Raw genomic sequence first — 14,805 nt, 5'->3', positions numbered from 1 at the left:
TTTATGCTACGTGTGTCATTTATGGATTCTATTTGCTCTTCCTGTTGATCTGTTAGGATTTTGGAGAATGTGTGGAGGAACTTGGATCAGGTAGCTGCTAATATCTAACAGCATCTTGAAGCCCAGGCAATAGATTGGAAAGTGTCCCCTTCATAAAAGCACCATGAGTGCTTTTATTATTAAAGATGTGATTGCCAAACCTGGTTCAATTGAAGGCTATTAGAAATGTTCCAGAGCAAAAGATTTATTTCATCCTATATAGTGGTAGTTTTCCTTTCTTTATTATAGTGTGTGTTTATTAGAGGACAGTGGAGCCCCTTCTCATCAGTAACTGACACCTGCCCTTTGGAGCAAACCTGATAGCAAGAGTCCTTATCTATTGACAAGAGCAGCCACCAGCTCAGTGACACTCTTAAAACAACAGTATTATGGTTGAGTGTGGTCTCTTGAGTCAGATTGCCTGAATTCAAATGACACATTTTAGGTAAATTACTTAATCTCTCCAAAACCTCCATTTTCTCATCTTCCTGATGGGGTTAAAAATAATTGTACGTATTAAATAACATAACAGATAGAGTTCCTGAAACATACGTAGTAAGCATTCAATCATCGTACAGATGTATTCAAAACAACCAACTTAGGTTATGGTATAAAAAATGGTTTGCCTTAAAAATATTTCAAATTTCAATCATTTTCTCTTAGAAGCAGTCATCTAAAATTTGGTATGATTATATACATTACTTGAAAATGTGGCACTAACTTCTTTCTTACAATAAGAGAAAGGGGCATCTAGGACAGCTCTGAGCCCATAGTAAACTTCCATAAGTACTTGTTGAGCGAGTGAATGAAAATCACATAATAAAATGATGTCACTGAATTCATTTCGCCTCACTTGGGAGCAGACATAGAGGCTCTTGATTCTTCTGCAATTATTTTATCGAGCGTCAGAGCAGCAAATAAGCCCAGCAGGTCCTAAAACGGCATCGTTTTTAACTCTGGTTTCTATCCATTAGCCTAGGGGAACATTGATTTCATTATTCATGGTTTCATTTAAAGTCAGAGAACCTATCAACAACGCTGAGTGCGGACGTACCGTCTGTGTGAGACGTGCCATAACTCTACCGCCCTGAAGTTATGAGGCTGGCCTGCAGCCTGTTATCGCCGCTGGACTCACTATTCCTTTTATGTCTAGTGCTGCTTGGGTTCATAAAAGCATCACTTCTATCCATTGTGACATCTTCTTTCTGACACAAAATGAGTGCTTTTTCCCCACACCCATTCTCCAACACAAAATGGGTGTCCAGCAATTCAATCCAATTCCGACACCAGCTACCCTGACTTAGCACAGATCCCACAGGTTACGGCGTCGGGACCCCAAGACGGCCCCCATCTTGAATCCCAGTCACAAGTGTCAGGGGCCACCTATACTTCTGACTGATCCGTTATAAATTTGCGGGGTCTCATAAACCCTCTTCAGGTTCAACAATTCACTAGAACGACTCACAGAACCCCAGAAAACACTTTACTCACATGTATAGGTTTATTATAAAGGATACAACTCAGGAACAGCCACATGGAAGCAATGGAGAGGGCAAGGGTGGGGGGGTGGGAGGGAGCTGGTGCCCAGCTTCCTGGCCCTCTCTGGGCACACTAGCCTGAAGCAATCTAGGGGACCCGCCCTGGGTCCCCTCATCAGCACAAACTTAGGTGTGGTCAGAAAGAGCTCCTTCTGAATAACAGCTCCTACCACTCAGGAAATTCCAAGGGTTTCAGGAGCTCTGCCAAGAACAAGGGATCAAGACAAAGAGTATGTTTTTATTACACCACATCCAGTTTTTGCCCCACTAGTCTACACTGCCCTGCTCCTCTGTGTGGCCAGCTAGGCCCCAAATATGCAGGTTTGTTGTTGTTTGCATTCACGAATACCTGAGCGCAGTGTCAGAGCAGTTAAATAGGACATGTCAAAATCAGCAGGCATGAACTAGTGTAGAGTAAGATTTAAAGAAATATTGCATCCAGATAGAATCAGTTGCTTAATTCACTGACATTTCACTATTATAAATCACGTACTGGTACACCCTGTTTCTACCAAGCTTGAGTAGATATAACTTCAATGGAATTTTCTTTGATTTTCTTGAGACCTGTTAATTTCCCTTCGTGATTTAGAAGTTCCTGCTTTACAACTGTCAAAGCTTAATGTCTGTGTTATGTTCTGAGTTAAAATACGTCACTGATCATTGTTTTTTACTCATCTAGAGGCGGTTTTCCTAAACAAGTCTCTGAACATTCAGCATCCCTTCATTTGTTCTCTTCAATTGTTAGTAGTTAGCTGCACCAACAAAAGAACAACAAAAGACAAAACAAAACAAAAACCCCAGACCACACTCAGGGTAGGTTCACTAATGTGACCCTAGGTGACTGTTCTTTTCCAGTGAGATTTTCCTCCACCTGACCACATCTTTTTGCTTGGGGCTCTTTGCCCTTTTGGATTCAATACTTAAATTTATTTCTACCTTGAGTCAAAATGTCAAAGGCTACCCCCATAAATATAACATTAGACAGTTCTGTACTCTCCAGGGCATAGTACAAGAAAAAGCCCAGGATATGTCCACATCTAATATTTCAAGATTGTAAATACATTTGTATTTAAAAAGTCAGAACCTTAACTAATGTGTCTATGATAAAATGTCTCTGACAATCATGAATAAATTGTAGATTATTTTGAAGAACTGAGTTGATCACCATTATATTCAAGTTACCTGTGAATCAGGCAGTAACCACAGCTCCCTTGTTGTGTTGGGGACTAAATGAGGCAACACAACTAGTGTTTAGCAAAAAGCTTACTTGGATCAAGTCTTATATATTCATCTGCCTACCCCACATGTCTGCAGGATGTCTTTATGCGATGTCTAAAAGACATCCCAAATAAAAGCTCAAAAAACACTCGTCACTCCTCTAACTCCCCCCCAGTTTGCTCTTCCCTTGGATTTTCCTGTCTCAGTAAAGGGCAACTCCATTTTTTCCAGCTGCTTAGCCTAAAGGAACTCGGAGCCATCCTTAAACTAACTCTTTCTCTCTCTCTTTCCCTCTCTACTGGCTAAATTCAAATCATACATTTTCTCTCCCTCTCCGCCACTACCTACAGCTCTCTCCAAACCTCTAGCCTCTTCACCTGGGTTACTGCCATAGCTTTCTGAGTAGTCTCTGGTGCCTTCACTCTTGCCTCCCTATAAGATACTCTAAACCCAGCAGCCAAAGTGATCTTGCCAAAATATAAGTCACATCACATTACTCCTCTGCTCAACACCCTCATCGCCTCAAGAGTAAAAGCCAAGATTTTCTTAATACCCACAAGCCCTCCATGAGCTGGCTCCCTTTTACCTCTAGTATTATTGGCCACAACTCCCCTTCAAGCTCCCTCTCCTCCAGTCACAGCTTCCTCCTTGCCGTCGAACACACTGTAGAATGTGGGCACTGGCGACCTTGACAGGGAACTGTTTCCCCAGGAAGCTGCACGGCTCACTCCTGCTCCTCACTCCTAGGCCTGCCCAATGTCACCTTCTCAACCTTTGATCACCCTCTAGTAAAACACTGCAACCCCCATCTCCCGAGGCCAACACCCCACAGTCCCGATCCCACTTAGCCCTGCTTTGTAATTTTGCTATAGAGCTTATCATTGTTAAAATGCTAACTAGACAAAAAAAAAAAAAAAGAACTACTGAAAATGGGAATGGGAAAAGACATCCATAAGTAAAAGTTAGTCAAGAACCAGAACTAATAGTTATAGAAGAGAACAAGCAAATGAATAACAAACGTTGAAATGTGATCAATGTCACTGGTAATTAGGAAAATACAAAGTAAAACAACAATGGAATACTCATTGTCAGCTAAGATATGAATACATCTAGAGCTGACTTTAGTTGTAGGAAAATAAGAATTTTTACACAAAGCTGATAGAAATGAAATTCGCTATACAAATTTGGAAAGTAATCTAGAAGCATAATTAAAAGTTTATACGCTTGTGTCCTTTGACCTGACAATCTAACTTCGGTAAATCTATTCTATGTAAATAAAGTACCAGTATGTGAAAAAACATCTAGACAAATATTTCTATTATAGCATTGATTATAATGACATTAAAAAGAAAAAAATAATTTAAAAAACCTGATATTCCATCATAGGGAAATAATTAAATAAATTTGATCTATTCATAATTTTCAAATATTATTTGGTCATTAAAAATCATTGGTGAGAGCTTTATGTATGAACCTGGAAGAATGTTTAGAGAAATGAAAAATAAACAATTAGCAGATTAATATATAATATAACTATATTTTTATTTCAAAAAAAAAGAAGAAAATAAATATCATATATACTTACATTTTTTTGAGCATAGATAAAAATATAGAATACTGGTGTTAATACTAATTATCATAGTCAGGTGGAACTGAGGGAACAGTATTAACTTTTGCTTTTTATCTTCTCTGTTGTTTGCTTGTAAAAATGGGCATACTTTTATAATGTAAGAATATAAAGAAGAAATATATAGGCTATTATTTGACATACATAGCCCAGTGCTTTGATAAATACATAATAAGTTTATGTATCATGTCAGAGGACCTTGATTTTTATCTCAATTGTCAGAAAAAAAAAAGGTGACATTTAAAATGAATTACATGGTTTTAACATTGAGCTGACCTAGGGTAGTTCCTTTCATTTACACATGAGGAAGATGAGATCCTCAAGCACAGCAGGGTCTCGATATATGGCCACCTGAATGCATGAATGGATGCTTAGCTACGAGGCAAGGAATCGGCTAAGCACTTGCTCAGATCACAGCCGGTTCGAGGCAGAGGCACCTCTAGAATCCAGCTCTTCCGATTCCAGGTCCAGGGTTCTTTCCATGACGACACAAGATTGGGAGAGCAGCACAGAGACAGATGTGTGTATCACCTGAAGCAATGACAGGGTCATCTGGAAAACTCCTGTAAAAACGTTCCCGCTCTAAATTTACCTAAGGCAAAAATCATGACCTCACAGTAGGAACCATAATGTTTCTTTTCCTTTTAGAAAGCTTATTATTTTTAGTTCAGGAGTTTTTGAAGCTTACACACTAATGCTTAGGAACTAACTTTAAGCACATGAGACACAAAACAATGCCTACTAACCAGATGTCCTACTCTGGAGCCTGTTGTCAGAAGCAGGCCAGTGACCACACACCATTTTGTATGGGGCGGCCTTGTGGTTTCTGTGGCACGTCTTCCTATGGTCCTTTCAAGCACTAACGAAAGCATCAGTATGGCTACCCAGTTGTCCCCTTTTGTGGAACATTTGATGAGCATGTTTTCTGGACTTTCCTCACACCCCAAAACTTCCTCTCTTGCCCCCTACTCATCCAAGCTTGTCAGAAGCATTCACTGACGTGGTTTAGAGTCCATTCACAAATTAATCAGTTATTGCAGCCACGAAATTTCCACCTTGACCTTCAACTCCTACACTCTCCCCTACATACATTTCCACTTTTACTAATATTCAGTCTCTTACCAAAAAATGACCTTTACTTTCACTCTCACCTAGCAGATCCAAAGAACCAGTTTCACTTTGGGACGCTTCCCTCCTGGTTTAGTTCCACCTAAGATACGTTATTTTCCAGCACAGTTTTGGTTTTGTTTTCTTAATAAAGCCTGAGCAGAGGACTCGAAATGGCCAGTTGGGCTGGGGTTCCAGAAATCTGCTGGATGAAAAGCAACACAAAGTTCTCTGAGGGAATAAAAACCAAAACAAACAAAACGTGTTGAGGAAAGGGCAGCCAACGGCCTCCTTGCTGGCAGTCATTCCCCATCATTCAATCAATCGTGCAGTAAGTGTCAGCCACACGTCTTTTTGCAGGAGACTGTGCTGTCATAGGGAAAGAATGTTTTCTAATCAGCAGTTCCTTGGTGGTTACCAAGCGCGTGGGGAGCTGCGAGCACGCTGGTCAGGGCATGACGGGCATAGGGGTCTCTGCATGCAGAGACTGCCAGCGGCTTGCCAGCTGCCCAGACTCTGTGTAAAGATGAAAAATGTTGCCAGAGAGTGTGGAAAACCCCTCAGCCTGACAAGTTCTAACGAGGTACAGTTTTGAGAATTTGGGTCTAAATAAAGACTACTATACTGTTTTTGGGAAAGCTTTGACTTGCGTAAAGAATCCTCTTCTTACTTGCAGATTATGCCGAAGGCATTTGCAGTTTTTATAGTGTCTTCTTGGTGAAAACCCTCTGGTTTTCAGCGGTCCTAATAAACCCATTGTGTAGCACTCTCAGGTCTGGTTGGTGTTACCTCTTTGGGTGAGAACAAGGCAAGAGGAAGTTCCTTTAGCGTGTGTGTGCCCGTTGGGGGCAGCAAAGTGGCTGCGATGTCTCAACCTACTCATAGAAGTAGGTTGCCAGTGTTGCCAGGTAAGGGTTCTGCCATAACAGTGGTTTTTGAGGGGACACCTGGGCACCGCTGGCCCCTGGAGTGCCTTTGTGTACTTGAGAAACAGGTGCAGCCCACAAGACAGCTGCTGGCTTAGAGGGGAGAATGGGTGACACCCAGCCTTCCCTTGTCTCCTGAGGGAGGTGCTTCACACAGCAAGTCAGGCAGCTCCCCTGACAAGCGACCTGCCCTGATGCCACCTCGGAAAGATTAAGCTTCTTTCGTTTCTTATCTTACCTGAGGGTGTTGGAGGGACACTTCTGCTCTGGACATTGTAGTTTGGGTTGACGTGACCTGTTTGCTCTCCTCTGAAACATTCTTCTCCAGCCACCCAGTCTGCTCCCGCTGAGTACGGGGGAATTTGGGAGATAAAAATCAGTTCAGGTATAAATTTTATCTCACATCTCTCAGCTTGTTGCGGGGTGAAATCTTTAATCATGGGTTCCCAGTTGCCTTGCTTTTCTATTCCACTGACCCCAATTCAGGGCCAGGACGTGTGGGGGCCTTGTCTTCTCTGCCTATTTCCCTCTGCCAGGCAGGGATATTTCTAAGCTTAGAGCCCCCTGCCCCAGTTCTTTTACTTCTAAATGAAAAGAGCTGTCAATTTCACAGCGAGCCTTACTGATGTATGTATAAGCACAATAGCCTATTGAGAGTACAAATATTTTACTAAACTTTTCTTAGCTTGTGCATTCACCCCTTACTGGTGCCCCCAGGCTGTGCCGCTCCCCATTTTCATGAGCGCTTCTAGGTTTCCTTTCCTCTAGATCTTCTTTTTCTGACTTTGTTTCTTTGGTTCGACCTAGCCATCTCCTCTTATCCTTGCACAATGCTTCCAGGTGGGCCGGCCAGAATATTGCATCTGCATTCTCTCAAGTCTTTTTGTTTGTTTGGTTTTAAAGTTGATAAACTTCTTAATTTCTTTTGCAACTTTGTATCTCTAGCCATCACAGAGGCTCTACACGCTTTATAAAGGATCTCCTTAAGAGTTTCACATATTAAGATCATGTCTTTCATAGTACTCTTCCCAATTCTTCATTTTATTTTAAAAACTGAAAATACCTCAGAGCTATGTGTGTATTTAATGACGTAAAACGTTAGGGTCACATTGCAGACCAGAGTCACTTTTCAGAGGAGTTGTTCTCATATCCATGATTTTGTGAACACTCTCTTTGAACCTACTTATATTTTCCAGTTATACTACATTTTTAGTTACCTCAAGGCAGTTAATGGTCTTGATCAGCATAGCTGGCCCGCATAGGTCTTCTGAGACGTGATTAGTAGTTGACTTGACAGCAAATTCACTGTAAGTTTGTTCAGAGGCAGGATAATATTAGTCGTCATTGGTTTCAAGAAATCCTAGAATGTCAGCTGCACGAGAGCAGAGCTTTCTTTTTTCCTGCCTTGTTCATTCACATAATGTGCCCACCACCAAGAAGAGTGTCTGGAACTACCAGATGTTCAATACCTATTGGTTAAATGGTAAAATGTAGTCATTTTTTGTTTTGCTTTTTTACCTCCGTAGCGCTGGGAGAATGTATTCCTAAGCGAACACTGCAGTGTCTGGTAAACTTCTTTGAAGCTGAAAGTTGAGGCCATAGTATCAGATATATATGTTTTGGGTTATGTTTTCTCCGAATACAATTATTCACCATGAAGGTCATGTACTACTTTTTAGCCTATTCCCATAAGCTTGTGTATCTTCCCTATGGTTCACTTCTTTTGATTTAGCATTTTGGTTTAAAAGGCTTTAAAAATGTCATTGTTTACATTCTCTATCCTGCAATTTATAAAACGAAAAAAAAAAAAAAAACACAAAATGAGATATTTCCCAGCCCAAGTCTCTGAGACAAACCAAGTATTTATACTCACCTAGAAATATGTCTATTATCCATACCTTTTAGTTCTTTCCTGGAATCTATTTTTAAAAGCATGACAAAACATTTTTATATGTACTCAGTTTTAAAAATTGCCTGGGTCAATAATCTTAGTGAAGTTTTCACATGTATATTTTTCAGCCAAGCAAGATTTGTCCTCATCGAAACTTTTCTTTCCATAGTTTACTTTCATATTAGTGAATCCATATCATGAAATGCCACTGCTCACTGATAAGCCTTTTGACTTTCTTATATGGCTCTTCTTATTAATTAAAATAATGTTAGCAATCCTCTTTCTCTTTCACGGTAGTTAACTTTATTTTGAGGAAGATTCCTACATTTTTCTCTCAAATTCCCTCAGAATTCTTGGGTGAGTCCCAATTTGTTGTTGGTTCTCTTCACAGCTAGACTTAGAATCAATCCTATGTGTACTTGAGCTTGGCCTTAGATGTTAAGGAATACTCCAAATCTTCAACAATAAGTGGAAAATCAAGTGTCCTAACGGTGAACACCACTGCTCGTCCTTTGTGAGTCCAACTTGTACATTTCCCAGGAGCCTCACTGCCTTCTAGCTGGTTTTTGCCTGTCTTTGGTGCACTTAAACGTTCTACTTTATTAAAGTTCATTAAAGCTGCATACTTTGAGCCGAGTCTGTTTGTGTTTGTTCTTGAGTGCTTTCAGTTGAATTCCTATTCTATCCATGGCTCTTCTGACTAAAGGAAAGGCCTTTAATACTCTGACAATACCTTCATCAGAAAAAGTAAAACTTTATATTTATATTTACTAAACATACCCCTAATCCCAATTAACAAAAATACATATGTGCATATAAGGAAAATAGAGTATATCCACTATGACTGTATTCTAAATAGCCTACATTGAAGTTGTATGATAAAATTATTATACAAGTCTTTATTACAAAAGATTAAAATACTTCTTATCCCTATTAGTTGATTCAGTATTTGCTGAGACTTGACTTTGTCAGGTATTCATATTTATAGTCAATATGAATGTATATGTTTTCAAGCAATTATTTTTTTTTTCATCGTCAAAACTAAATACTTTCCCCTGGGTATTTTGTAATTTCATTTTTCTACAAATAAGTCTGACCAATTCTTTGGTTTTGCAAACCTCAACGGAATTCTGAATTTGTGTTAAGCTCTCCATTACAGTCACCCACACACAGTTACTTCTTATACTATTTCCTGAGTTTTAGGTCTTCAAGACCAAATCGTGTATATGGCTCTTCCTGTGCTTACTGTTTTTTTTTTTTTTTAAACCATCCTTGTTATGGAATACAGAATTATTTATTAAATTTACCTCTACTAGTATCACTAGTTGACCTGTTCTGATCATTTATCTTTGGCAATCGACACCCATGTACTGGGGAGAGCTGCCAGGTGTGTCATCTCTGAGCCTCCGTCTCCTCACTCTGCCGGGGTAGGCGGTTCCCACCTCACAAAGGCCTTCTATGGACTGAAAGAGGCACAGCACAGACAGCAGCTGGTGCAGTGCCCGGCTCAGTCAGTGAGTTCTGCCATCTCTGGGGCTAGCCTGGCCCGGTGGATGCGTATTTGTGCCCATTTCAACATGCGACAGATGAGTGTGGGTGAGTGTCATTTCTTTAGTAGGATGCCACTGGTTCCCAGCCAACCGGTCGGCACTTATCAAAACACTGTCACCTCACCCACCAGCCTGTCCCTGTTTTTGCTCGGAATGCTACCCCCACCATCCCATCCAACGTCATTAGTTCCCCATCTGATCTCTGGAATGCCAGTTCTCTGTGACATTTGCTTCTGGTGCCAGTTATCCAACTTATCAGCTTTAGGAATTCCTCTTCTAATCTTGCATAGTTGCGTTTATACAAATTCTAAAGTTGTTTTTATGTCAATTCTGCAAAGATAGATGAAGAACAAAAAACGATTTTATACCAAGTAACATTCACTTTTCTGGTTTTCACTTACTCATGACCCTGGATAATTCCCATCTGAATTAAATGGTTTGGCATTTAAAAACAAACAAAAAGCAGCCAGTATTTTTTTCCATTTCACTTAGGAATAAATGATCCACTCTCTATAGTCAGAAATAAATAGACAAGGTCCATAGTTTTCTTTTATAGCTTTTGTCAAAAAAATAATACTGTGATAAAAGTCCACTTTAAATATCAGCAGTGTTCTCTGATGTCAAAGGTTGTATAATTGCATAACAAAAGTAAATAATTAAGGGGAAAATATCCCCTTTTATGCACATTTCTTTCTTTTGGAATCTCACCCTAAATCATGAGGATACAGGCTTGCTTGGTTCTGAAGGTTAGTGGGCATTCCACCAAAAAGTTTTAAAGAATTATTCATTGAATTAATTGATAAAAAGTCTTTCTGGGTTTTAGTTTCTTTCTACTGTGCATGGCTTTGGGTACTAACGCATGTTTCCAAAAGCAGTCTCCCGTAATCTGAAGATTTCAGCTGAGCTTTTATGTTTATTCTACATCCATGGGGGGGGGGGTATGGGAGTGAGGGTAGGGGCTGGGGGAGAGTAAAATGCCAGCCACTATAGAACAAAAGTTTTCTCTAGGTTTTGGGGTTTTGTTTGTTTATTCTATGTTTTCATTTTTTTCCTATTTGGGCTTTGAATGTCATATGGAAATAGCTCATTTTATTTTCTGGAATCCTTGGGCTGGAACAGAAAACATCAGAGTTAATTGATTCACACAAATGCTCTTCTTCCACATTCTTTTAGAGAAGCAAAACAATACACTAAATTATCTTTTCTTTGTTTTGCTTCACCCTAATTTCACAAATCTCAAAGAAGATTTATTGGTTTCCATTTTAGTTTCTGCTACATAATGGAATGTTAATTTCATTTTTAATAAAATGATTGCTACGTTGAGCAAAAGATAATTTAAGTGTCAAATCAAATTTTATTTTTAAGGTTTAGTATTTAAGTACATTTTAAGTTTTAAAATAATTCCAAACTTACCAAAAATTTCTAAAAAGTGTACAAGGATCTTTTTCCTCCCTGAGCCATTCAGAAGTAAGTTACCATTGAATGATTTAATGTGCTTTTCCTACAATCAAGAACATTCTCTCAAGTAACCATAAGATAGCCATCAATCAGGGAGGAAAAACTTTTCCTCTACCCTTAGTACCCTTAGGTACCTTAGGGTCAGGGGCTTGCTAATCTGCTGACAAAGACTGACTCACAGAAAAAAGGGAAAACACATTTATTAACATGTTTATTTGCAGGGGTGTTCACAGGAGAAAAAAAAAATGAAACTCAAAGAAGCAGACTTGGGAGATCATATAACCTTCTTAACAAAAGGAAGAGGGTTTGGGCTCCAAGGAACAATGACCCGTAGGGAAGTGACTAGGAGATGCATGGAGGAACCGATGGAAGATGAGAGACTTTAGTAAGGGTCACTCATGCAGACTCATCTTAGTGCTAAGAGTCGCTCTTCTCATCCTGGTACAGGAGAGGGGCAATATTCATGCCACTTCCTCAAAGGACAATTTATGTCATGCCATAGGGAGATCAGGGGATGCATTTGTTGAGTCTTAATTGCCTTCAGCTCAAAATAATCCTTATGTCAAAGTGCCCTGTTAGGGGGTGGCATATTCTGATCCCTTTCACATCAAAATCACAAAATGAACACTGATGCAAGACAACCATCTAGTCCTCAAACCCATTCAGTTTTTCCCCAGTTATCTTGTTCGTGTCATTCACAGGGAAAAAAGGTCCATTTCAGGATAATAAATTGCCATCCGTTTTCAAGGTGTTTGGGCTCTTTCAAGCTTGTATAGCTCCCCAGTCTTTGCTTGACCTTCGTGACCTGACACTTTAGAAAATTATAGGCCTGATGTTCAGTAGAATGTCTCTCAATTTGCTTTTGTTAATGTTTCCTCATAATTAGATTCAGATCATGCATTTTTGGCAGGAATATCACAGATGTAAAGCTATGTTTTTTAAATGCATCCTATCAGATGGTCAATTTGGATTTTTCTCATTACAAATTATTTTATCATTTGATTATTGTCTGCCAAGATAATCCAATATAAAGTTATTTGTAACATTTCCTTTAGTATTCACTAAGTATTGGGGGAGGGAGATCCTATGAAATTGTGTAAATACTTACTCCTCATCAAACTTTCAGCCACCAGTTTTAGCATCCATTGATATTTCTCATTTGAATTATTACTATGATGGCTGCCAAGTAGTGATTTCTTAATACCATAATTTTTTCTCCATTTATTAGTAGGCATTCCAATATAAAGAAGTTTCCTGTCTCCATTGGTATTTATTTAACATTTTTATAAGTATAATTTAGCAAATTCCTATTTCATTTAACAAGTTGTAATGCATTCTTATTATTTATCTTGATTTAAATTGTCCCATTTTTAACAAATTCTTTGAATACTTCTTAATTTCTGGCACAAAAAGAAATTCTAAGCTCATCAATTTCACATCCATACAAACACCGCAAAAAAAAAAAAAAAGAATGAATATGGACTACTGAAATCTTTAACAAAATCAACTTGCCACCTCCAATAGGAAGAAAGCTATTTAGTGTAAATATGTTACATCAATATTAAACAATGAGTACAACATAAAAAAAACGATTAAAAAGAAATACAATTTTTATCAAAAGTTTTAAAATAACACAAAATAACTTAACTACAATTACTACACATGTGTACACCACACAATTGTCCCCTTTCTCTCCTGAACTCAAAATTCAAAATGAAAACCTTTGCAATGATCAGAAACCATGTTCACCGGAACTGAATGCAGAGTGCCCTCTAGAGGCATCATTCAATAATGCAACATTTCCACCTGCAAATGAACCGATTGAGGTCTCTGTAGAAGGTTTTCAGAAGCCTTCGCCTTAAATACATAGGATTACTCTACACATTATAATAACTGATCTTGATTTGAGTCAGCATGTTAACCTCTGACAAAGCTAATGCAAGGGATCTGGCAAAAGATGACTCGCACTTTAATCAGCTGGGAGAAAGAACTGGGAATATGCTATCAGAAGATTTAAAAAGACATTAAGTTGCCATATCTCAGTTTGTGACTTTTGGTAAAGCTGTTTTGAAATCTCTCAAAAAACTCACGCAGAGGGGATGTCTTCATCATTCATTCCATTATTTCCTCAACACCCATAGACGAATCAGGTGTAGATTGAGACTGGCATGCATGTCACTTGTCAGTCTTCTCTTGGCTCTGTACCTTTGTACGTGTTGCTGCGAACCCAAATCTACAAACCTGCTGATAGATTAAATCAAGACTTATATCTAGAAATGAAATTCCAAAACATCTGTGAAAAACTCACATTTAAACTGACAGTTTAGGTAAACAGTATTTAATGATCAATTAAACACAAAGGTAAACTATTTCTACTATTATAAAAATATTATACAGCTCCCAAGTATATGGTATCTAAATTACTTAATACTTCACACATAGTTATTAAAAACCTCTCTTCCTCATCATTTTTGCTATAATTTAAAAGAATTTCAATAAAGTTATTTTATTAATGCTGTTCCTTAAAAAAGTCCTTTCAAATATATGTCCCAAAGAAATTTAGCTTAAACAATATTGATTTAAGAGAATAGTTTTAAGATGATATTGTTTTATTTCTGGTAATTTTTACCTAAATTCACTATCTATTCATAGTCAATAGATATCACTGTGATATTTGGGAAAATATTATAATTACTAGACATGACTCAAAATTTGGTCTTCCAATCTTCCTAGACGATGTCATAACTTGGTATTGTGTAGAGATACAGTTTGATAAGTTAAAAAAAAAACTATACTTGACATAAAAATGTGGATCTATCAGATGAGACCTAACTTATACCCTTGCTTTTTTGATATAGACACAACTGTAAAACATATTATTTAATGTTCCTGTTGAAATGCTTATTGCCAAGAACATTATAAGGGAAAAAAATTCTTTTCTCTAGCAGTATGCTCATGGCTCATTGTGCCACGGATCACACAAAATTGTGATCCTTTCTTTTTGGGGAATAAATCCTTTTTAGTGACAGAAAAACAATTATTTTCCCTACTCATCTTAGGTCTTGACTGGGACTCTGTAACCAAAGACAGTTTCACAAGAGAAAAGCATACAAATTTAAGTTTTCTATGACATGGGAATCTTCCTATAGAAATGAAGACCCCCCCCCAAAAAAAAAAAAACCCACAACCTAAGTGCTCTTATACTAGGTTGAACAAAAGAAGCTTTTGTGGAAAAGTAAAACATATATGGGTGACGCTAAAGGAAGATAAGAATTATTGTAACCAGGTCTATTTGTGCAGAATTCTCGCATGCTTGATGACTAGAATGTTCCTTTGCTCCTGGTACAGGAGAAGTATCTTTCACACTGGAGTTTTACCTCCCATTGGCAGGAAGAAAAGATCAGAACACTCTTCCTTCATCTGCTCTTTTTCAAGTGCTATTAGCTCAGGA

General features: G+C 38.4%; 1 protein-coding gene across 13 annotated transcripts in view; it reads left to right on the top strand.

Annotated features, from left to right (window-relative positions):
• TNIP3 (TNFAIP3 interacting protein 3) overlaps positions 1 to 14,805 on the top strand; it is a 114,064-nt gene that overhangs the window by 19,171 nt on the left and 80,088 nt on the right. For 2 of the 13 annotated variants that reach the window (XM_081075716.1, XM_081075707.1), the window contains exon 1: positions 10,603 to 10,642. The exons of 9 other annotated variants lie outside the window; for them this stretch is intronic. The gene's annotated coding sequence lies outside the window, so the exon portion shown is untranslated. Of the gene's footprint in view, positions 1 to 5,887; positions 6,113 to 10,602; positions 10,643 to 14,805 lie in introns of those variants that run through there. 2 more of the 13 variants (XM_081075718.1, XM_081075717.1) reach the window with 2 other exon arrangements.

Source organism: Rhinolophus hipposideros (assembly GCF_964194185.1).
Source record: "Rhinolophus hipposideros genome assembly, chromosome: 16".
NCBI lineage: Eukaryota > Metazoa > Chordata > Mammalia > Chiroptera > Rhinolophidae > Rhinolophus > Rhinolophus hipposideros.
Note: the sequence above shows the minus strand (reverse complement) of the source record. Positions and strands in the feature narration are given on the sequence as shown.